Source organism: Enhydra lutris, unplaced genomic scaffold, assembly GCF_002288905.1.
Source record: "Enhydra lutris kenyoni isolate GAN:26980312 unplaced genomic scaffold, ASM228890v2 scaffoldscaffold3, whole genome shotgun sequence".
Lineage (NCBI taxonomy): Eukaryota > Metazoa > Chordata > Mammalia > Carnivora > Mustelidae > Enhydra > Enhydra lutris.
In genome coordinates, this window is record NW_019154087.1 from 20,183,313 (window position 1) to 20,207,422 (window position 24,110).

Here is a 24,110-nt window from a genome sequence, read left to right on the forward strand (position 1 = left end):
CAGAAAAGTAATTTAAGTCACAGCTGGCTATGATTCTCAGCAATTACCATGCATATTTTAGGATTCTTCAAAAGGGGAAGAAAATGACACCTACGAAATGCTTTCAAGTGTAAGAATTTTTTAAATAATAAAACTAAAAATTAATGAAAGCAGATACTTTATTAAATATTAATCTCAATTTTGCAACTTATCTTCCCATTTAGGATCGAATAAAGTTTTTTTTTTTTTTAAGATGCCAAACAATTAATAGGCTTCTGAAAAGATAGGAGGCCTGGTATACTATCCTTATAGTGCCTAGAAGCTCAACCCCATGCCCAATATGAAACAAATCAACTCATCTAATGTTCCTCCTTTCCTTGTTCCATACCCATTCCAGAAGTTCCTCACCTCCGGCATAAATAAAATAACGCTTCTGATGTGAGCAGACTTGATTATCTAAGAAGAACAGATTTGAGAGAGGACTTTGAGAGGGTCATTTTTGCTCAGAAACAGTAACTTTATAGTTTGATTTGGAGGTCTGTTGCCCTTTTCCGAACCTTACAAAGTTGTTCTAGATAGGCCTTCCTGCTGTGCTAATGTGTCCAGTTGCATTGCAAAGGAACTCACTAGGAAGTTGAGAATAGCAAGCCGGAATGAGTATAATCAGTCATTTAACTTCCTAACTCACCTTCTCAAATGATAAAAACATATCCTGGTGACCCTGTTAGGACTCTGCTCCTTTGCGCTGATGCGCACAATTACCTTTTTAGAGCAAAGTGTTGAATATTTCTCAAAGAAATCTAAGGGCAACAATTCACTGTCTCTATGAACTAATTACCATCTTGGGAAACTAGGAGCAAACTCTCAAATCCTGAGTCAGATAAAGGATTTTATTTTTCTCTCTTTTAGTTTGACAATAACAGTAAGGTGTAGAAATAACATAGCACACCAGCCTCCTTTCTCAAGATTTGTGTCTGCATCAGCAGCATAAACGCTGACAATCTCGCATGCAATTCTGCTCTGCTAAGATCTGCAGACTTAACTGTGTTTAGGTAGCTCAGATAAGCTTTAAATAAGCATCTGAATTTCTGGGTGCTTATGGAAAATGAACCAAATTCCTCTCCTTTTGAGATTCACTTATGTCTGGATTCTGATGCATTCGTGTAGGAATAATAGGTCTTGCTTTACATACCTAAGCTTACCATTAATATTAAACAACGAATTTAATGTTGTCGCCCACGTGGTATTTCATTCATTCCAGGGAACAAGAATCTTTTGTGTTTATTTTATCTCCAGCTGGTAAAATGTTACGTTATTTGCTTTTTCTTAAAACAACTGCTGTTTTCCTCTGGGGAATTGGGGCATTTCATGGAAAAGTGCAATCATGATTCCAAAAGACTGCATTGATATAAAAACCATAAAATTGTGCATAGTGTCGGGATGTGGTAATGTAACAGCGAGGAGGCTGCTGGGGACAGGCTTTGTCTTCCCGGTCTCATTAAAATCCAGTGACGGCCTCCATTTGTTTATATATTGGATTCCCGTTAACATTGATTATATGCTGTTACTGTTTTCTACCAAATTAAATTTGCACGTTGAAAAGTTGAACACTGCTAAGAATACTTATTTCCTTATAAATGGTTTCCTTGTAATTAGGATCAACCTGGTAAGCATAGTTGCTTCATGAGCCCAGAGGTCAAGAAGTTTTCCCAGAAGATGCGCTCTGAGTCCTTGAAAAACCTTACCAATATATGATCCCCTTTCTAAAAATCAAAAATAAATACATAAATTCATACATGCACAATAAGCCTGAGATTGAGTTAAGCTTAGCAACAGTGTATCATAGTTTAAAATAAATTTTAGAATCAGATTTTCTCATCTGCTATACCTGCTTCTTTTCACACCATTTTATTTGGCCCTCCTGTCCTCACACAGTTCTTTGCAGGAAGTCATTCGAGCCCTCCTTACAGGTGAGGAAATTCAGGTACAGAGTCATTGGGTTACCTGTCCAAGATCACACAGCTGTTCAACAACTGAACTGAGATCTGAATCTCATCTCTATCATTTAAGACTTTGCTCATCTACTAGTGTTGATCTCAAAACATCATAAAGTACGTAAACTTGTCTATCACAAACTCATTTTCCAATTTCTGCAGCTCCACCTGGTGTCAAAGTTCACAGTTTTTTCTTCTACCATCAGTGGGCTTAGATCCCTTCAGCTACTTACTTACAAATGTCCTCATCTAATGGGGACGTGTGTACACACTTGAGTGGGCTGTAGAAAGATGACAGATGCTGTGCCTACCGGACTAACACACATTCAGAACAGGTCTCCCCTTGCCCCTTATAACTCAATCGTCCATCCACCAAGTAAGAGAAAGTTCTAGTTGCCCTTTTTAATTTTCCTTTTCTTAGTGCACACTTTCTTGACATCCTCTTGAAGACTAAAGGGGAAAGAGAGTTCTTTCCTGCTGCAAAGGGATATCACAGAAATGTAGGAAACTTCTTAAGCTGCTTCTGCCAAATTGAAAATTTACAGATACCTTATTAATTCACTAATTAATTAATAATCACTCTGCTGATTAGTAGCTTAATCATGTAAGAGAAAGCAAACCTAGCACAGGAACGGCCTATTTATGATACAGGATCACTTTTTGTAAATACCTCAGCTTATTCTCTAAAAAGATATATTCAAAAATAACCAGTCTTAAAATGTTTCCAGCTGTGAACTTCAAAAAAAATTTTAAGCAGAGATGTAAAGTGTTTTTTATATGTTTATGCACACAATAAGTGAATAGTTTACATTTTTTTTAAAGATTTTATTTATTTATTTGACAGAGAGACATCAAAAGTAGGCAGAGAGGCAGGCAGAGAGAGAGAAGGAAGCAGGCTCCCCACTGAGCAGAGAGCCCGACATGGGATTCAATCCCAGGACCCTCAGATCATGACCCGAGCCAAAGGCAGAGGCTTAACCCACTGAGCCACCCAGGCGCCCCTACTACGTTTTTTTTGCAAGAGATTTTTGTTGAATACATGAATGTAAGTTCACTGCTTAATCAACAAGCCAAACGAATGCTACGAAGCATGCTGGAATTCCAGTTTAGAGAGAACACCAGAGCTTCGTGATTTTCAACATCCTCAAGAAATGAAACAACCTCATCAATTATGTCTTGCCTGGCACTTGGGTCATTTACCAAAAAATGCATTTGTACATGTATTTGGCCACCCTCCCCCTAAGGAGAGATGTTTTCCCTTTCGGTGGATTAAGAAACTGAGTCCTACGTGGTAGAGGTGACTCGCTCAAGGTTACACAGGCTAGCTGGTAATGAAATGGGAATTAAATCAGATCTTCTGATTCTAAATCCCTCCCAGTTGCCAGCCCATACACTAAAAGTTAAACAAACAGCCTTAAGACACTCTAAGAGATCAATATTATCATTGACATCCAATATTAACAAGTGAATGATAATAAATTAATTATTTTGGCTTATTGAATAAATAATTCATTAACTCACTGAACAAGTAGTGCTATTAGATAATCGTTAAGTAAATATTAATTATTATCTTAATTAATTGAATTATTAAAATAATGTATTGGATTGATAATAAGGGTAATGACTTAAAAGGAAACTAATGAGCTCTCCTCTCTCATTTTTAAATTCTTTCTTTTTCAAAATTTTATCTTAGGAAGTCCAAAAGTTTTGATTCCCTGTTTGAAGTCCCTAGACCTTTTGAAACTGAAAAATTTTCACTGTCAGCCAACTTTAGCTATACTTCAAAAACTTCCCTCGATTCTCAACCCTGTTATCAACCCACCCCATTTTGCCCCTGCGGCTTAAAACTCTAATAACCCTCTCTAACCACAATGCTCTACCTCTCCCTTTCCTCTCTTCTATATTTATTTTTATTATTTTTATTATTTACTTTCTTTCTTATTTTTTGAGAGAGAGAGAGACATGGGTGGGAAGAGGCAGAGGGTGAAGGAGAGAGAGAATCTTAAGCAGGCTCCAAGCTCAGTGGGCAGCCAGACGCAGGGCTCCATCTCACCACCCTGAGACCATGACCTGAGCCAAAATCAAGAGTCTGATGCTTAATCCACTGAGCCACCCAGGTGCCCCTCCCTGTTTCTTCACTGACACTTCTCTGTTAACTTCATCAAAGCCCTTGCCCTCCCATCTTCCTCTGAGACCGTCTACCTTCTTATTTCTCTCTCTGATCTGCCCAACCCCAAGCCCAATTTTTCATGGGTGATGAACTACTCTCTTATCTCCAGAGCACTCCATTTCTTGCACCCGTGAATTCCTGCTGTGTCTCCCAGCAAAACATCAAACTCAAATCAATGATATCTGTCCAGAGACATGAGCATCTCTAAAGACACCACACCACAGTGACTTGTTACCAGTCACTGCATTCATAATCTCTCACAGCAAAGCCTGAAACACCAGCTACCAACACTTCTACTTGACTGTAATCATCACCAATCTTCAGCTCACTTCCTCCAGGTACAGCCCATAATGAGTCCCACCAACACCCTTGAATCACACTTGCCACCCAATTTCCTTGAGATCTTACTCTATGAGCCATCATAAGCATGTTCAAGTCTTTCTCAATTTGAAGATAGGTAGATGAGAGACAGATAGATGGATAGATAGACAGATAACAGATAGATTGATAGATGATCAGTGGGTAATGGATGAGCGGATAGACAGATGTCACTCACTCAATTCTCATGCCATTGAAAATATAGTCTAATCTCCTTCTCATCTTTGCAACTTAACTTTTAAGAGGAAGCATACTCTGAAAAGTATAGTCCCTATTCTTCATTTTCAAGTCACTTCTCAACCCATTTACAGGGCCTTTTGTCCTCACTTAAGCCTCACTCCAGAAAATCTTCAGTGACTTCCTTAGTGGCCAAATCAGTGGATACTCTCCAATATCATTGCATAATTGACACTATCAATTATCCCCTGCCCTTCTGTCATTTCTAAGATTTTGAGTAACCTCTTTTCTCTCTCTCTCTCTCTCTCTCATTCTTCTTTTCCTCTGGTCACCATCGAAACATTTGTGTTCTTCAGTGTCCTATAATCAGCTCACTAGTGAATTCATTTTAAATGCTTTCACTGATTGGTCTCATGCTGGTGCTTTCAACTAGTGCTGATCATCCCCCAAATATGGATTTGTACTCATGAAGATATGCATGTATGCTTAAGAATATATATGCAAAAGTACGTAAGAGTGGTGTATGTGTGTGTCAGTACACACACACAACAAAAACTGACAAATATCCCCAGTCAATCCAGCTATCTTCCCCAAGCTTTGGAATCACATATTTAAATTGCTGCTAAAGATCTCTCCCCATGTATCCTATGCAGATGTAAACTCACTGTTTTAAAACTCAATGTATTTTTCCTTCCCAAACCAGTGCTACATCCATTAAGACACCTAAATTAAAAACTTTAACTTCATCTTTGACTCTTTCACTATACATTTCTAGTCAAACACAAATCATGTTAATTTTATTCAATAAATATTTTTTTCCTCCACTGCCCTGGTGTAGAAATACATCCTGACTCAGTAGGATTACCAGATCTCCAATCTAATCATTGTCTCCAAATGGCCCATCATCTGGAAAATAGCTAATATGGAAATACCCAGACCACTTCCGTACCTAAAAGTCCTGTGTGGCTCACATGGCCTTCAAAGAACCAAGGCTCATTCTCTGCAACTTATTTTACCTCATCTCTCCAAAACATGCTGAACTCAAGGGCAGATCCAGCTTTGGTGGGGCCTGAGGTCCTTATAATTTGGAGAAGGAAACTCCTTTAAGCAAAAGAATTCAAAATTAAAGACAACAGTAAATATTTATTTCAAATGAAAAAAGAAATCACAACAAATGGTGAAACCTGGACCTGCAGGTCAGTTCTTGGAGATCTTGCTAAGCAGCGAAGCAGAAACGTTTACCTAGAAATTGTTCCGGATTACAGCCTAGCCAACCTTTCCACCTAAAACCTCCACAATTTCCAGCAAGCCTTAGAATTCATCGGGGACTGCTCAAGTGAAGGAATCTGAAGACCAAACTTTACTAGCTTTCCAATAAACTCTACTCTACTTGCCCGGTAAGTTCCAGCAAACTAAACAATGTTTCAAACACACGCCATCCAGTGTGCCGCCTTTTTGCCGTTGTTCCTGTACGAAAGGCACTTATCCATTCCAGGCCCTGGACTGCCTCCATCCATCCGTCTTGCCTAAATAATTTCTATTTATGGTTCAACATCTAGCTCCAGTGTCACCTGACTCACCCACACTGGGTAACTCCACGTCTCAGGGCTCTCTTAAGTCCAAGTGTAGCTCTCTGGAAATATGCAAATGTATTGTCCTGGGGCAAAAAAATACAAAAAGAAGCCCATTTGTTACACAGCCTAATATTTAAAAGTTACAAACCAAGCTGACAAGCTGTTAAAATATATTCTCTCCTTCTGCCCTGAGAAATATATCTTCATGATAGTTGAGTTCAAGGTTGGAATTCTGGAACTCCTTGCAGTTCTAAGCCAGAACCTGACGCAGTGGGAGAGCGGGCCCCAGCCCCAGTACCACATAGACTTCCCTTCCTCATCACGTCTCTCCTCAGACTTCTTTCCAAACTGTCATAGCTTCACGTATACATATGTGGACAGCCCAGCCCCATCCCAGCTCCATCTACTACACTGCAAGCAGATACCACAGGACCGTCCCCCCAGGCCAAGGTGTGCTCATGTGTAGCAGCGGGCAGAGTCCTGGAATGGTAGTCAGGCCACAGAACAGCGCAGAGAACTTCAAGTCCAACGCATGGTCTAGACAGCGAGACAGACTCTGGTGGATTACATTCCTTTGGCTCTCCAAACTCCCTAACCTACGGGAAGGGGCATAGACAAAGCAGAGACTGGAGTGTGGCTTTCTAAAACACACAGGCTTTGTTTGGAGTCCTTCTTCCTGGGTCTAAGGCAGATACTATTTATATGAATGACAGATATGTCTCCCCATTAGACTGTGAGCCCTTTATGAGCAAAGGCTGCTTCTTAATCCATTGTTGCCAGGAAATTATAAATAAATAAGTGACCGAATAAATTCATTCCATAAATTAATCAAAGAAGAATAACAGTGAACATCTGGGCCTGGAAAGCCTATAAAATCATGATTCTTGGAATGTAACTATCTCCACCAGGCTTCCTCACTGATCCCTACGTTCTGTTCACAGAGAAAAGGTCTTCCCAGCAAGAGGCACGGCTTCTTTAAGTGCAGTGCCCTAGAGTGATCATTAAAAATACAGTGACTTAAAATATCTAGGCGGTGGTCAGGGATACAACTTTTCATAAGTTCAACAATGAATCTGCTGTACACTGACCAGGATTTGAACATGCAAAAACTGGCTGAGGCAACACCAAAAACCATCTTCAAAATGAAGTGCCATTGTCTCTCAGTCGATAAATTCAATTGCCTGGTAGCGGATTCCTCCCTGATTAAGCGGTAAGAGTCTGCCTGACCAGGAGCTTAAAGGACAGGGGAGGGAAGTTTGGGAAAAGGTTAAAACAGGAGATAATAAAGCCACAGATCTTTAAAAAAAAAAAAAAAAAAAATTAATGCACAGTAGCTAACAAACTAACTGGTAATACACCGGGGCGTAAAAGAGGTAAATGGCTTTCAAAAGGCTCTGAGTTCCATTCAGTGTTGGCCCTGTTTCTCTTCAGCTGGGCAAAAGTCAAATAGAAACCATGCAGTGAGGTATTTTTGTCGTACACAGCTGCAGTTTCTGCCATCACATCTCAAAAAATTCAAGGGGCGTTTTTAAAAACATGTTATCGTTATGAAAGAATTTTGTTCCCGGAGAATTCATTAATCAAAGCATCACTGGGAGCTCTGTACAAAGTCTGCAATGTTTCCTTCATTAAGTCACAGAGAAGCGGGTTGCAGCACTGGGGGATGGAGTAGAGGCAGATAGGGGCATCCAATGCCAGCTTTGAAGACCATCTTAGACCTTGGAAAAGTTACTTAATTATCTTTGCTTTAATTTTCTCAACCTGAAAATGTAGCTTGGAATAAAATTGGTTGTTTCCCAAAGCTGTTCTTTGAGGTTTAAACAAAAGTGGTTTCTGTGAGGCACTTTCACACTGTGGATATTTGATAAATGTAAATGAATTGTATCTAAAATTTAGGGGCGCCTAAGTGTCTTAGTCGGTTAGGCATCTGCCTTTGGCTCAGGTCATAATCTCAGGGCCCTGGGATCGAATCCCACATCAGGTTCTCTGCTCAGCGGGGACTCTGCTTCTCCCTCTCCCTCTTTGCACTCTCTCTCTCTCAAATAGATAAATAAAATCTTAATAAAATAAAATAAAATACAGTAGTCATTTATACAGCACATTACCCAGGACAAAGATACATTAAAATCAACCATTGTCAACTTGACTTTCTAGTCAACAATCAACTAGATTTTCACGTACTAGTGTAAATGTTCCTCCCACAAAGAACACTTGTTTAATGGTGTATTTCCTACTAAGTCTTAGTTTGCTAGTCTGTAAAACCCTGAATTTCTCACATAAAATTGAGTACATGTACCATTGGCTCATATGTCAGACTGCTTCAATTAAATGGCATAAATTATCACATTTAATTATACATACCAAGAGCAATAAATAAATGCCTGTTCAAACCGGATTGAATTTGGACTTTGATTTGCTTTTGACCTGATTTTTTTCACTAATATTAGCATGATTTTCTAAGCTCCTATTAGATATCAAATGAATCTTGTTCTTCTGGATTTAGATTTTGCAAGAAGACTATTAAGTGAGTCCAGTAGTCCGAATACCAGTCCAGTAATTGAATTGTCCTATGTTCTTTTAAAATAATTCTCAAACAAAAAACTAAAATATCAGACATGGGAAACTCCACACAACTATATTTTCAAAAATTGCCTGAAAATTTGTGACAGTGGTCTTCACATATAAAAGCAGTTTTCATAATGTGAGTGTTGCCATTAATAGTGATATATATCAGCGGCCTCAATGAATTTAACATCAGAGCTCTTGACTGACTTTTGAAATTCTTGTTCATAACTTTATTAACATTCCATATGTCTTCTCATTTTTCTCAGACTCCAGACCTGGAAATGCCTCCTTATTTCTGTGTGTGTCATAAAATGTACCTAAACCTGGAACTTAATGAAAGGGAATAATAAACTAGAAATCTAGAAGCACAGGCTGACTCCTAGATTTACCACTATCTCCTAATTAATAATTAACCCTTTCTGACAATATTTTTAAAGATGTTATATTAAAATTGCAATCATTTACATTTGTATAACAATATTTTACATTTCACAATATTTTAATATTGTAATAATTATAATTTTAATATTGTAATATTTTAATAACTATTATTATTTTTTAATAACATACCTACTTCAAGCCCCCCAAAAAACCACAGAAACAAACCCCAAAACCCAGGAGTGAATCAATGAGAATTTCCATCCCTGTTTTCAAAAAGCACTAACAATAACAGGTACTAACAACAGGTTTTTCCTCACTGGCCATGCAGGCTTTGATTTATGCCTCATGTAATTGGCTTTGTGCTTTATTCCTTGATTCCTAAATGGTTAAATCTTTACCTCAGCTGGAAAAGTCCATTCTATAGGCTTTTACCCCTGGAAAGTTCTGGCTGTTCGTGTTATTTCTCAGAAGAGTTGTGTCAAATTATTGGAAACCATTAAATTAAATGATGTTCAAGTACCTTCAAATTATTTAGACAATCAGCTCTATACAAATATGAGACATCGTCGATTCTTGTCTTCTTAAAGGCATCCTCTATGGGCAAAGATAAGGGAGAAATATTTTCTACTATAATCTCCTTAAAGATTACAGAGTCAATGCAGCTGGAAATGTCCCATAATTCCCTCCACTTTCTATACCATCAATATGTCAAGAACAAAGACTGAGGTGGCTTTGGCGTCCATAATTCTGTGTCAGTTAAAGAACTACGATTTGTGCCCTTTCAATTAAAAGTTTATTTTTCTTTGTTGTTGTTGTCCTTTTTATTTTTGTTAAATGTATCCCCAAAAATAATAACTGTAAGCATCATGGAGTGTAGTATTTCTGTGAAGTGAATCAGGAATCTTGACTACAGAGTCCCAGGAAAAGCTGGGTTAAATTATCCTGGTCCATTAGTAATTGCACCCCCCACATGTGGGAAAAACAGCACTGCTCTGGGGTCCTGTCACTCGCCTCACCATTACATGACCTTTACTGTAGCACTTTTACCTCACACTTCCATTTCTTCATCTGTGAAATGAGGAGACTGGACTGTAATATATTTAAAACTCTAACATCCAAGGAGTGATTCTTTCTTGAAAATCAGATAATAAATTTTTATCTGAGCTATACTAGTTTTGCTGGTTTGCCCTCATTTGTCTGAAATCCCAGTATACAACACATAGTTTCTGGATCCAACAATTAACAAGATGTATAGTACATTTAATGTCAGCCATCCTGCTTAAACTTGTAAACTAGTCTAGCATTTCTCTGAATAGGTAAGGAACCAAACTGATATTCAAGTAATGTAGCAATTAAGTATCCTTGTCTGGGTTATGGTGCTATGCATATAGGACAAGAATATAAAAGAATTTTTATAGCACATAAGAATAATTTATCAAGAAAGAATAAAATCACATTAAAGAATTCTCAACTGTTTTATTTCACCAACTACGTATTATTGGTGTCAAGTTCTAAATTATTTGGTACTGGTTTTTAAAATAGTGATTATTTCATTATAGAAGTACAAATACACCATGATAGAAATTCAGGGAAAATGATATCTGCTTCTATCTATAGTTCTTTCAAATCAAACCACAAATTGCATGACTTGAATTAAAAAGGGTGTGTTTACTCCTATTTAACATGAATGATCTTTAAATATGGAAGTCAGAAGAATAACCAACTCAAAAATAAGTTGAATATCTATTTTGAAATGATAGTATTTGACATGAAGCTATAGTTCTAGAACATTAACTTTTACACTTTTGTGTATTCCAACAGAGTACTGTATTAGCTACATAGATGAAAATGAATATTCTTCATACATGGTGTCTTGTTTAGAGAAGTAATGTATTTTTTTTTTTTTTTTATGTTCTAAAATAAGATATGAAGACTCTCGTTTCTATTTTGTTCCCATCCGTTTATGGCTTTTTTCTTCTAAGGTTGGGTAATGTGAACCTCACCACAGCCTTTCATTTCAAGTTGGGAAAAACTCTGGATTCTTTCTTTATCAGCAAATAAAGATAAGAGTAGCATGCTAAAAATGCCAATTTTGCTTCTTGTCTTGAAAGGTGATAATGTGCTTTCCAAAGCAAATTTTCTTTTCTAAGTCTAAAGACTCGGTAATATCACCTTAATAATCTTTTCATCTTGAATAGCACGATTCTTTGAAAATATTAATTACTGAATCACTCCTGATATCGCTTTGAAATTATGTTATACCACTTGTAACACTTTACCACATTCAAAATGTTGTACAAAGAGAAATCAATATTATTAGAGAGCTATTGACCAAGAAAGATTTTTCAGAAACACCACTACTCTAAGCATAAGTGAGTACAACAAGCTTGAACACTAATTAGGTACTGAAAACAACAAGCTTTATTTGGGTGGAGAAACATGTCATTAGTCATAGGTCTTATGAGTGGAAAAATTTTAAGATACTTGAATCATGATATTTAAAAATAAATGCAGCTATCTATAATAAGTCCTTCATTCTAATCACTGTTTTCGGTACACTTAATTGATGCATTCTTGTAGCAAATGACTATATAATGGAAAGGGATGATTAAAAAATGAGTAACATGTGAATTTTAAAACTCAAGTGTCTCTACTAACGTAATAGGAATAAATAATCTTAAATTATAAGCATTGTCTTGTAAGTAATATAAGATTTTTGACTTTTCATTTATGTTTCAGAACCCTAACCACATTGTCTCACTTATTTGTAATCCATCAACCCAGGTGACAAATAGTCTTCTATATTTACTCACTCAGAATATACAAGAAGCATACTGTATTAGCAGCTGAAACTACAAACGCTAATGTCAATCAAACGGTCTGGCAAGGTCCCATATTTCTTGTCACCAAGAGGCTTAAAGCAAAGAATCTGTGCCTAATTCTTTTAAACCTTATAGGTCAAAAGGTTTTAAAATTATTTTTGACACCATTTCTTTGCTTTGTCAACAGGCCTGAATACTTTTTAGCTCGTAAAGGATATCAAAAACGACTCATTTTAACGTCGCAAATTTATGGGTTTTAAGACATCGCTTTTCACAGTAACATAATTCTGCAGGCAGATTGCTATGCCTCAGAAAGATGTTGGTATAATTTTGAGAACTGGGACCTAAAAGCTTGGCTGCGTAGGGCCTAGAACTGGACTGAAGGGCCTCAGATGTGTTTCTGGCTATGAAGCAGCTATGGGGCTGGGGTAGGTAGTTTGGTCGCGCAAATTACAGGTTCTAGAGGCACTATCAGTTAGTTCCTCGTGGCCTACACTGAATCCCCAGGGGAACATTTTAGCAGTTCTTCTGAACTGACGCCTCACAGCCCAAATCACATGAGTTCACACACCTTCTGACAAAAAGCAACCTCTCCTGTATAGGAGCGCTTAAATACAGTTCTTTCCCCTTCAGCTTCTGCTCCTCCCTTCCTCGTCTGGTATGAGAACTACTTCACTGGACCTTCTGGTCTTTTCTACTGCCTTCCCCATCTTTCCTCACATCTCAAATGCTTCCTCCTTTCAACTCTATGATCTGGGTTGTATCATTGGACACTCTCCCATGGAGGTACACTTCTCTTGGTTTGATCCTTTACACCCCTGTTGAGGTCATTTTCCTACTTAAACTCTCTTCCGTTGGGGTAGCTCAGGCCAGAGTCTTATTCTGTTAGCACACCACTCCTTGGAAGCAAAGCTACCCCTGTCCTCCTGTGTCTAACCTCCTTACTCTGCTCTCCAGAAGCCATCTTTGTGACCACATCTCTTATGGCTGATACATTATCTCTCCGCACACTCAGTGACTCCACTCCCTTCATAAAAGCCTCTCTCTTCATGAAGATTTCTTGACTAACTGAAAGGCATGACAAGCTGCTCCTGGCCTCACCCTGACTAAATATGAAATAGTCTCCACATTCTCTGTCACCACCCAAGAGTGATACTCAACGCTAATATGTGAGGTTTTCTTTCATCTTTTTGCGGTCTCAGTATGTCCTTATACTGTAGGGTGTGGACTCTTTATGTCAGGCTGTGGGGATGTGGTTGATGAGCAACTGTAGAAACCTAGAAGTTATAGGTGATACAACGATGCATCCCATGAAAGGGCTGCACAATTAACATTGCTGTGTGACGTTGATGAGTGCTTAAACCTGTAAGTTTTCTTCAAATGACTTAAGGAGGATCATTCCCCTTTTCCATCCATTACGAGGCCCAGGGTTACCAGTGGGTCAATAAAGAGGAAGCGATTCAACAAAGGGTGATTGTAGTATTCATTTATGTACCAAAACATGAGAAAGAGAAACTAAAATTACAGTATACATACTAAAAATTAAAAATATAATTAAATACATGTAATTATACTATAATTAAAATAAATATATAATTATACAAATATGTATATACATAAATACATAGATATAGAAAATACAATAAAAATGAACCAAAAGAATTACACAATTAAGTGTAAATTAAATTGTGTAATTAAAAGAATTACACAATTACATAATTAAGAGGAGGAAATATCTTACAGTTGTCTTCAAATTCTCAGTCTTGGCCCAAAGTCTCAACATTTAGGAAAATAACCACTACTATAATAATAGATGTTCTACTATGAGTGCTGTATCAAAGAAAAAAATGCCATCTTCAATAAAAATTGGCTTACAGAATCTATTGCATAAAGATTCCCCAAGTCTCATTTTCTTTTTATTTTACATATAGGTAACAGTGGTCTACACTAAGCCATAGCTTAGTTTGTAGTTATTGTGAATTTGTTTTAAAGCAAAGGATTTTGTGGTTTTTAAATTTCACCACATTATATCCAAATGGCATTTTGCAGGCTACATGTTTATAAATTTGAGCTGTAATTGCTATTGTAAATGAATAATAATAAACATATTGTCCTAAAATGTTTTTCAATCAGAATAATTCTCTAACGTATTTTTGTTTCCCATGTGAGAAGAATATTACAAAAAAAAGAATATTACAATTCCCAATACGTATACCATGATGATGTAGAGGGGAGTGGCAAATCTTAGCTGAGTCTGCCAACAAGCTATTTTTAATAATTTTGTTTCTATACTTTTACTTCTAGAGCCTAAAATCTTTTTTTTCCCTAGACCTTAAAATCTTAAGTGATTTTGGGTTTCCTAGGCATTTGTCTTCTTTCCTTTCCTAGATGGTAAAAAAAAGGAAGAGAAAAAAGCACTTTATGCCTAAAAAACTTGAAGTCAGCTCCATGCCTCAACCTATAACAAAATGCATGACTTTCACATTTGCAAATAATTTTACAATAGGCCTTTTTATCACATTATTTGGAATTACACAAGGCAGGAACGTTAACAGGAGAGGTCTGTAGAAACATTACACGTGGAAACACAAGGCCATTGTCTTAGGAAAATTAATCTGCTTTTTAAAAAATGTCCTGAATAAGAATGTTTGATGTGTAACATATAAAGTGTTTAGTGATACGCATGTAAGTACCGAGAAATATGCCCCTAAATCTAAAGTTTAGAGTAAATCTGTGGATGGCCATAGCGAGGCTTCCTTGACCTCTGGGTGTCTCATATCTGTAGGACTCCAATTCCAGTAACATTATGATAGGGTTTTAGTGGGAACCGTTACAAGGCCAACCCTTGCACTAAATTGCACCCAAGAGAAATTGGTATTATGATGAGGCTCTGGTGTACCATTTGCCCTCTTGCATAGATAGATTTCCATGCAGTCGAACCTCACTGCTGGGTGAAGATCCAGGACTGTGTGAGCCCTGGGGGAACAGCTTCCTTCTCTCCCTCTCCCCTTTCAGCTTTCGATCGCCCTGCTTTAAAAAAGAGGCAAAGAGTTGGGTTTAAAAACATTGTGTATATTACACATTCAGGTTTTCCTTTCTCTAAAAAAAAAATCATAATATAGTATTCATATCTTTCATAATAATGAAACTGAGATTTTTGCCTTTGGAAAAAATTCCCATCGTGCCTTGGCAGAGACAGAACTCAACAACTACGGCCCCCTTGTTAAAGGGGCATCAGTATGTAACTGCAAAATAGTAAGTCAATAAGTAAAATACAAGGATAATTTACTGTGCTAAAATCAGCCATATGCTATATGAGTAATACACAGCTAATAATAAGTACCATGTAGCTCTCATGAAAAGGCGTTTGCCATTTTTCCTACACAGCAACAGCATGATTTGCTTTATTCTGTGTGGAGTTATATGATGAACTCTCATTACAGAGTCTGAGACGTTTAATATTCCACTTATAAAACATCCAGAACAGAAACTTGTTAAAGGAATGTGTTCTTTTGACAGTTTTTTTAATCCCTCCAATTTTATTTTATCTTATTGTCATCCAGCTGTAAACTAAACCAAGGGCAGATAAAAAAAGTTTTCGTGGGAAAACCTAAAACGGCAGCTCTGACTGCCGGGGAGTAGGGAGTTGGAGTGGCCACAATCCACCTTTGGCTGAGTAGGCCATCTCCTAGGCCCTAGCTGATGAAATGCCATTGTGCAGTGAGATTCAGTTCCCTTGCCATAGATTACACTGCGCTGATTCTGTTTTGCTTTTGGTCAAACGCCAAAGCAATACATCTAGCAACAAGAAAGCAGTGCCGCTAATTAAAACAACATATTCAATCCTAACATATGCAAAAGGAATAAATATTTAAATAAACATGGATTTGATAAAGACTGTCATGATTAAAATTACACAAAACAAAATGAAGGGCTGAGAATAATGAATTCTCTCCCCAAAATCTCCCATTTTAACTGGGTGGAGCAAGTATTTAACTAAGAGAATATTTAAAGGTAAATAGGACAGTAAATATGAAATAACAAAGTAGACAAAATAAAAGAAAGGAATTCATTTAATGAAATCATTTTTTTTTTTTTTTTTGACGGAGAGAGAGATCACAAGTAGGCAGAGAGGCAGGCAGAGAGAGAGGAAGGGAAGCAGGCTCCCTGCTGAGCAGATAGCCCGATGTGGGGCTCGATCCCAGGACTCCGGGATCATGACCTGAGCTGAAGGCAGAGGCTTTAACCCACTGAGCCACCCAGGCGCCCCTAATGAAATCATTTTTGTCTTAAAACAGGACTCACGGATGTATTCTTTTAAATATGTTTCCTCTAAAATTTAAAGTATAATCTTTTTTATTTTAAATACATGAAATTATGTTTTAATTAGCTAATTATCAAATCACTAATTTGTAAAGTTCTATGTTAATTTAGTCAACAAATATTTATTGAGTACTTACCAGGTGCAAGGGTGGGTGCCAGGTGATGGGGTTAAAAGGATGAATTAGGTAGACATTTTCTCTTCCCTTAACAGAGCTAATAATTTGGTGACAGAAAGAGGATAAATAAACAAATGAATAAAGAAGATAATTATGAAATGTGACTAAAGAAAATTAACTGTATTTGAGATTGATAATGTTGGAAGAAGCCTGCTTCAGACAGGGTGATCGGGAAAGTGTCTACAAGAGGTGCCATCAAAGCTGAAGCCCGAAGGATGGGAAGGACATGGCCGTGCAAAGGACAAGAGAGAGATACAGTCAGAGGAACCAGTGAATGCAGGGTTTCTGAGAAAGAAGGGCTCAGCGTTGCCTAGGAACTGAAAGAAGTCACTGGGGAAGGATCTGAGCACAGCCTGAGATGGGCTGGAGAAGGAAAAGGAATTGGATTTATAGACTCTGGAAGGAGATGGGACAAGGTCGATAAAGAACTAGAAGAGCAGGTGGTTTAAGATATATTTTGAAGGTAGAAATCATAGGACAGGACTGTACTGTTAAAACCTTAGAGAACTTGGAGAATGAGACCCAGAGAAATAAAATGCATTGACAAAGTTATGTGGGTGATGATAGTGCTGGCACAAAACCCAGGTAGCCCAAATGATACCCTTAAATGCCTTATGTTACACCAACTGTTAACATCGCGTTCTGTTCTCACAGTACCTTTACAGCAGTATCCACCTGAGAACTTAACCAAGATACATTTATGAGTGTGTATATGTAAGAACGAATTGAGTATAGAGTTCTAATCTTAATAAATCATAAACCTTTTCTTATCTAAAAATAGAACTCAGTGAGAGCTGAATTTTTATAACTGTGTTTTGGTCACAGATATATTGGACACTACAATTGTATACCTCATGTTTCTCAACAAGGATTCGATGGTAAGACGGCTGACGCCCACCAAAAATCATTTTCCCCCCATCTTGAACACCTAACTTCCCAGTTATAGTGCATTTCCCAGGCTCTCTTGCAGTTAAGAATAGTCATGTACAAAGTTCTCACCAATAGAATGAAAAGACATGAGCCCTATCGCTTCCAGAACTTGCCCTTAAGGCAGTGAGCATGCCTCCTCCATGTTCTTACTCCCATTGCCACCAGCCTGAAAGGGGATGTGGTGGCAATCCAGCAGGATCCATACAGATGGCGACAGTACCCTAGAAGCTGTCAGAAAAAAATGACTTTATGAGAACCTGAGTGCCTGAATGAACACAAGGAGAGCTTCCAGCCATGTTAGAACTCTTAGGTGAGAAAGAAACAAAATTCCTTGTTTTTAAGCCACTGTATTATAGGATCTCTTATATTTCAGCAGCCTAGCTTTAACCCAAACAGTAAAGACTCCTAAATCTCTGCATGTCAGAACAATTATACTTTTCATGTTGGAAGCAATCCTGAACCTTAATAGGGGGGAATATAAAGAGTCTTAATTGAGTATTCGCTGGCTTTCCACCTAAGTGGTATTTTCCGGATGTCTTGTTGGGTGGGAGTGGAGGTAATTCTGATACAGTCTCTTGCTCCACCCCCCCCCCCCCACACACATACATACACAAACATTGGGATCCATTGTTCTATGTGGCTTTCCTAGGCAAAGGAGGTGGGTCTCAAATGGTACACCGTAACCCTCCTGACCCCACCACCCTGTGTGCTTCAATCACTCATAGATCTGAAGACACAATGAGGAATAAATATATTTGTTAAGGCAATTCCTGTGAGATAGATCACTGAGCCGTGTGGGTAGGATACAGGACCCAATGGGCATGCATTACTGTGAGGAAGGCAGAGACTAGCTTCAGTCTGGTACCAGAACTCAGAGCATATGTGTACACAGCCTCATGGCACTGAAGGCGACCAAATCCACCAAGGCCATAATCGTGACTGGACTTTGATGTCTTGAAAGCTGACTAAGTTCTACTATTCAAGAGTATGTCAGGAAGATAGCAGTTCAAAACCATCGGTTACAGGTACCAATTACCGGTTCAATTAGTTAGGATCGCAAGGTCACATGGCAACTTTCACAGCCGGTGACAACTCTGAATCTATTTCTCAGATGAGTGATTACGAGGTTAACAGGCAATTCGTAATTCATAAACTATGTAGGAACAGTAGCAATACAGTGCTCACGAGCATAATAATGATAACAGCAAACATTTACCGAGCACTTACCCGATTCTAGGCACAGTGCCAAGTGCACTACATACACTAATGTAAGCTTTGTATAATTTTATTATCCCCATTTCACAGCTGAAGAAATAGAAGTGTAGGGACACTAAGTGGAAGACCTAGTAGTCAAATGGGCAGGGCAACTTGAAAGCCTTACATGTAACTGAATTAGACTGTGACCTTTATCAAGCCAGCGCCTGGTTGTACCTATATCTGGGTCCCCAGAGCATCTAGCATGCAATTACCTGCAGGCAATATAACGAACACCCAACTGCCAGTTAGTTAATTAAAATAATACAGTCAGGGTTTCCGCTATTCATTCTCACTACTGTGGCAACTGGAAACAATTTGCAAGGTGTCAATGTCAACACAGTAAAACTTTCATACAGCCTTCCAGAGATACTTGTAGATTAACAACCTGTTTGCTAATTGGGGCGATGCTCAACTTAAATTGTACAAGATGAATGTAAAGAGTATGACAGCCTTGCAGATGCTGTTAAAGTAAACAGCTTCACTCTCCTCCAAACATTTCAGCTTCAGCTCACGGAAGTAAGGCTTCCCCTCTCTCCATCCACATGGATAATCACTAAAGACGATGTTTCCGGTTTCTGTCTCTGACCCACTCTACACTCCTATTCATCCCTACATTCAGAAGGATGAGTTGCTAGGCCGATGGACCAGAGTCTTCTATTCACTGGGTTTATTTACTAACGGGCAGGGTGACTGCGTCTCAAAAGCAGGCTTCTTCCCTGAACTCTCCTTACTCTGGGGAACAGATCTTCCCTGTTCTCTCTTTTCCTGAGCTCAGACATGAGGCCACCTTTTATGTCCCTATGCGGTAAGCAGACCTACTCTCTACTCTGCTTCGACCAAGCATGTGATATTAGCCTTCAATTCTCTTCCTTCAACTGGTTCAAAACATGGTTTCAGAGTCTGACTTACAGCTGCAAGAACTCTACAGGCAAACCTGAATGTGTAGGTCCCAAAGTCAAAGCAGGAAGTCCCAAATCCAACATTGTGAGAGGTTGAAAGTATTCTGAGGTAGAAAGTACTTGAACATACACTTAAAAATGGTGCTTTTTTTTTTTCTTAAATGTTTGATTCTTTATGTAGAATCAGAACTCCTAGTGGAGACGAGCAAGTACTACTCAAAACCCACAACAACCTCTATGATCATTAAGGAGTGAGACAGCATAAAGTTTTCCAAGCTGAGAATTCAGAAAAACTTCTGTAATCCATGGCTATCTTAATTGAGGCCATTGTATCATCCTCAAAATAAATCCATATTACACTGTTTAATGTGGTTGAAATTTCAATTATCAACAAGATACCTAGCGTAGGTAAACTAATATTGAAAATTTTACCACAAACTAAAAAGTAGAATTAAGGAAAATCAGTTCTATTCATAGGTCAAATGTGTAAAAGTAGGAGATGGGAAAGAAAGGGTTGGAGATTTAATTTTCATTCTCTCTAATCCCTAGCTAGCTATTCTGAATCCCAACATCGCTAAGTACAACAATACAGCGGGGAGAAGTAATGTTACGGTATGTTTTCTGTTGTTTCCAGAAAACACATATAAATTGAAAATGAAAATTCCAAAAGAATACTAGCTTCCATACCACATGATATGTATTAAGGATATCTTAGGGAAAATTTAGATATTCAGTTTCAAACTTTCAAATACACTTGATTAATATTTGCTGAATATTGAAAAAATGAATAAATATCTTGTGGTTTTATTAGTACACCTAATGCAGCATTAAATATTGTTATATACATATATACAGCGGGTTTGGGGGATTTTTGGAGGGCGTGCTATTTTACTATTGCTTACTTGTACTATTATCTTTCCAACAACAAAGTCTATGGGTATAAATTCCTCTTCAAACTTGCAAAGACAAAGAAAAAATGTTAAACCAACAAAAGAGAAATTTAATTATATAAAAATAGTAAGCTCTTATAGGCCAAAAATTGCAATAACAAAGTTAAAAGAGAACCAAAGAACTGAAAAAAGCTATTTTCAGTACTTAGACAGCAAAGAGTTAATATTTTACATTTCAAACAAACAATCCAAATGAAATACAGGTGTAGTATAGGAATATATAATTCACAGACTATATATGCATTCACCAATAAGTACATGCAAAGGTAGTCAACTTCACTAATAATTTTAAAAAATACTAATTAAAAAACCATAATAATTTTTTTACCTTGCTGAATGGAAAAAATTTCATATGAGTTGATACAACCCATTAGTGAAGAGTGTAGGGAAACTTGATTCATACACTTCTTCTGAAAGTATAAACAGGTGCTTTTTGTCATTTGCAGTGTCTGTGAAAGATGAAATGTGCAATACTTCATAACTCAGCAATCTCACTTCTAAAAAGCCATACTAAATAAATAACAGAATAGATACTTAAGGAGGGTTGGAGAAGCATTGTTTTTAATAGTGAAAAAAAAAAAAAAGGTTGGGGGGCAATGTAAACTTCCTTTCGGAGGAGAGGTTAAATGAGAGTAGAGCAATATAGTTGAATGATATTTGGGAGTCACATAAGTAAAAGCTTCCGGTGACCAAGCAGATGTGATAACAAAGGGTTGAGTGCAATTAATGGAAGCAGGAGGTCTGTCACCAAAAAAGATTCAAATTCAATTTTTTTCAAACACGTGATATGGCCTGAACCAAACAAAATTTACGTGCAGGTCATTTTCCCCAGCAGGTCTCCAGATGTTGAGATCTGAAGTAGAATTAAATGTAGTGACATTTAAGGACAGCTAATGATACAGTGTAAAAGGGGAAAAAGTAAGTGGCTAAACCAATGAATAGCATGATCACCTATTTGGTAGATACATATACATAAAAATGTCTATAAAAACATGGGAAAAAGTTAAAAAGCACAGGTTAAAAGTGTGTTACCTCTCCATGTAGAATTAGTGAAACAGCAGAAGGGGACACGGGTGGCTTTCCCTTGTAATTTCGTCTTGTTTCTTAAATTGTCTAATCCTAGATAGTTCTTACTTTAGTGGTTTTTAGAATTTTTCAGATAAATTTTTAAACAATAGAATTAATCCACAGAAATTCACAAATAAATTTCAGGAAAAATAAGAGAGTTATGTTTAGGCTGAAGAGACAAAGCACATCTTCCTTAAATGTCAAAAACTTCAGTTATTTCTAATTTGGGATATACCTTTTATGATTAGTCAATTACCAACCAAGTCTTTTTTTTCCAAAGAGAAAACATTGGAATTAAAACACAAAATTGGCTCAGGTATTCAAACACTGAATTTGCACCTAGGAAAGATTTCAGATTCACGGAGAGGAGAGAACAGTCAACGGTTTGGCAAGTTTTGACAAGATTTTCCAATGTGTAAGAAAGTTTAGGGGCACGTGGGTGCTTCAGTCAGTTAAGCGGCTGCCTTGGGCTCAAGTCATGATCCCAGGATCCTGGGATGGGGTCCCAGGGGAGCCTGTTTCTCTCTCTCCCTCTGCCTGCCACTTTACCTAGTTGTGCTATCTCTCCATCAAATAAATAAAGATAAAAATCTTTTTAAAAAAAGAAACAGAAAACAAGAAGTTTAATTCAATTTACCCACCAAAGCTAGCATATTTTCAGTTATGTTACCAATTCACCGAATAGTATGATCTAAGTGTCAAAGAAAATTATTTGCATACCGCAGTGAAAGATACAATTACGTTCTGCTTCAGTCCTCTGATAAAACTTGAACTTGGTAATAAGAACATTTAATGTGAATATTTGGGGGTTGAAGAAGGAACAACAATGACAAGGCATCTAATTGGAAAGCAGCTGATCTTTTCTCATACTATGATTTTTAGCACACTCAAGGCTAGTGTTTAGAGTTTGTTATTTATAATTCTTATGAAGTGTGTGTGTGTGTGTTATGCTTGTGTATGTGTACATCCATGCTTTATTTGGTATTATATTATTTTATCTCTCTACAGCCAGTTTGAATCTCAGGAAGGCATTTTTATAAATACAGAAAGTTGTCTTAAAGAGATGGAAGGCAGGACTGATTTTGCTCTTCTGAGAACTTTAGAATCTTTGGGCCCAAGCCATTCACACATTTGTTCAATCATATTCAGCCCTATCAATCAAGGGGTTGAGTGTATCACTCATGGTCACCTCAAATGGCACCTAGGTTCAAAAGGAGAGCCAGCATCTCATGTGACAACTTAGAGCACATAATGAGATAGTCTCCTTAAAGGAACCCAACCCATTAAGCAGCAAAGATGGTTTCAATATCAGTTATTAAATTAATTATTCTAGGGCACCTGGGTGGCTTAATCAGTTAAGACTCAGGTCTGCCTTCGGCTCAGGTCATGATCCCAGAGTCCCAGGATCGAGTCCCACATGTGGCTCCCTGTTCAGCGGGGATTCTGTTTCTCCCTCTGCTCTTCACTCTGCTCGTGCTCTCTCTCGCTCACTCTCTCTCAAATAAATAAATAAAAATGTTTGAAAAATAAATTAATTATTCTGAAAATTAAATAAAAAGTGGTATGGCCAATAATTTTATCTTGAATCCTTCAGGGAATATCTATTCTTCATCTTTTTTTTTTTTTAAATAGGTGCCACACCCAGTGTGAAGCCCAACACGGGACTTGAACCCAGGACCCTGAGATCAAGACCTGAGCTAAAATCAAGAGTTGGATGCTTAACCTTTGACTGAGCCACCCATGTGTCCTGGGAAACTCTATTCTTATTCAGATAAATCTCTAGGAGTTTTATAAATCACAGGAAAAAACCCATGAGCAGGAGGAGTTCAAGCCATGCTGAGATTCATCTCTGGGGCAATCATCGCAGACCCTGAGGTAGTAAAATAGTCTGGGCTCATGCAGGACTCAGTAAATGAAGGCTGATTTACTGACATCCAAAAAAACAAATTAATAATACAGAGTAATACAGGTGGAGAATCTCCTCTTTTAGTTTTTGCTGTTGAGAGATTTCTCAAGCATGCTTAAATGTGAAAAAGAGATTTATTTCTCCTCTGTGCTTTGCTATAGGTTTTTCTTCCATCATTTCCCCAACTAAAGGGATTCTTGCCCCCTCCTCTGAGATTCCACCTCTGCATTTTCATTTCATCTCCTTCACAGTATAGTTCGTGTATATTTCAACATACCCGCTACTCTGCTGTCCCAACCCGGAGACGCATTCGCCTCATATTATGTAAAGAAAAAGCCAAAGACCCACTCTTCAACTTCATCCTAAATAATCTCCTCCTCTCCTGCCTTCAACTCACCCCAGTCACTAGTCCCTGGCTATTCCTCAAACACTCCAGGCCTTTGCTTCAGCTGTCAACTACTCTGCAGAATTTACTTACTTAAAGACACCAAAAAAAAAAAAAAAAAAAAAAGTCCATGTTTTAAGAAAACGCTTCCCCGTTTTAATAGAACTTGCACATTT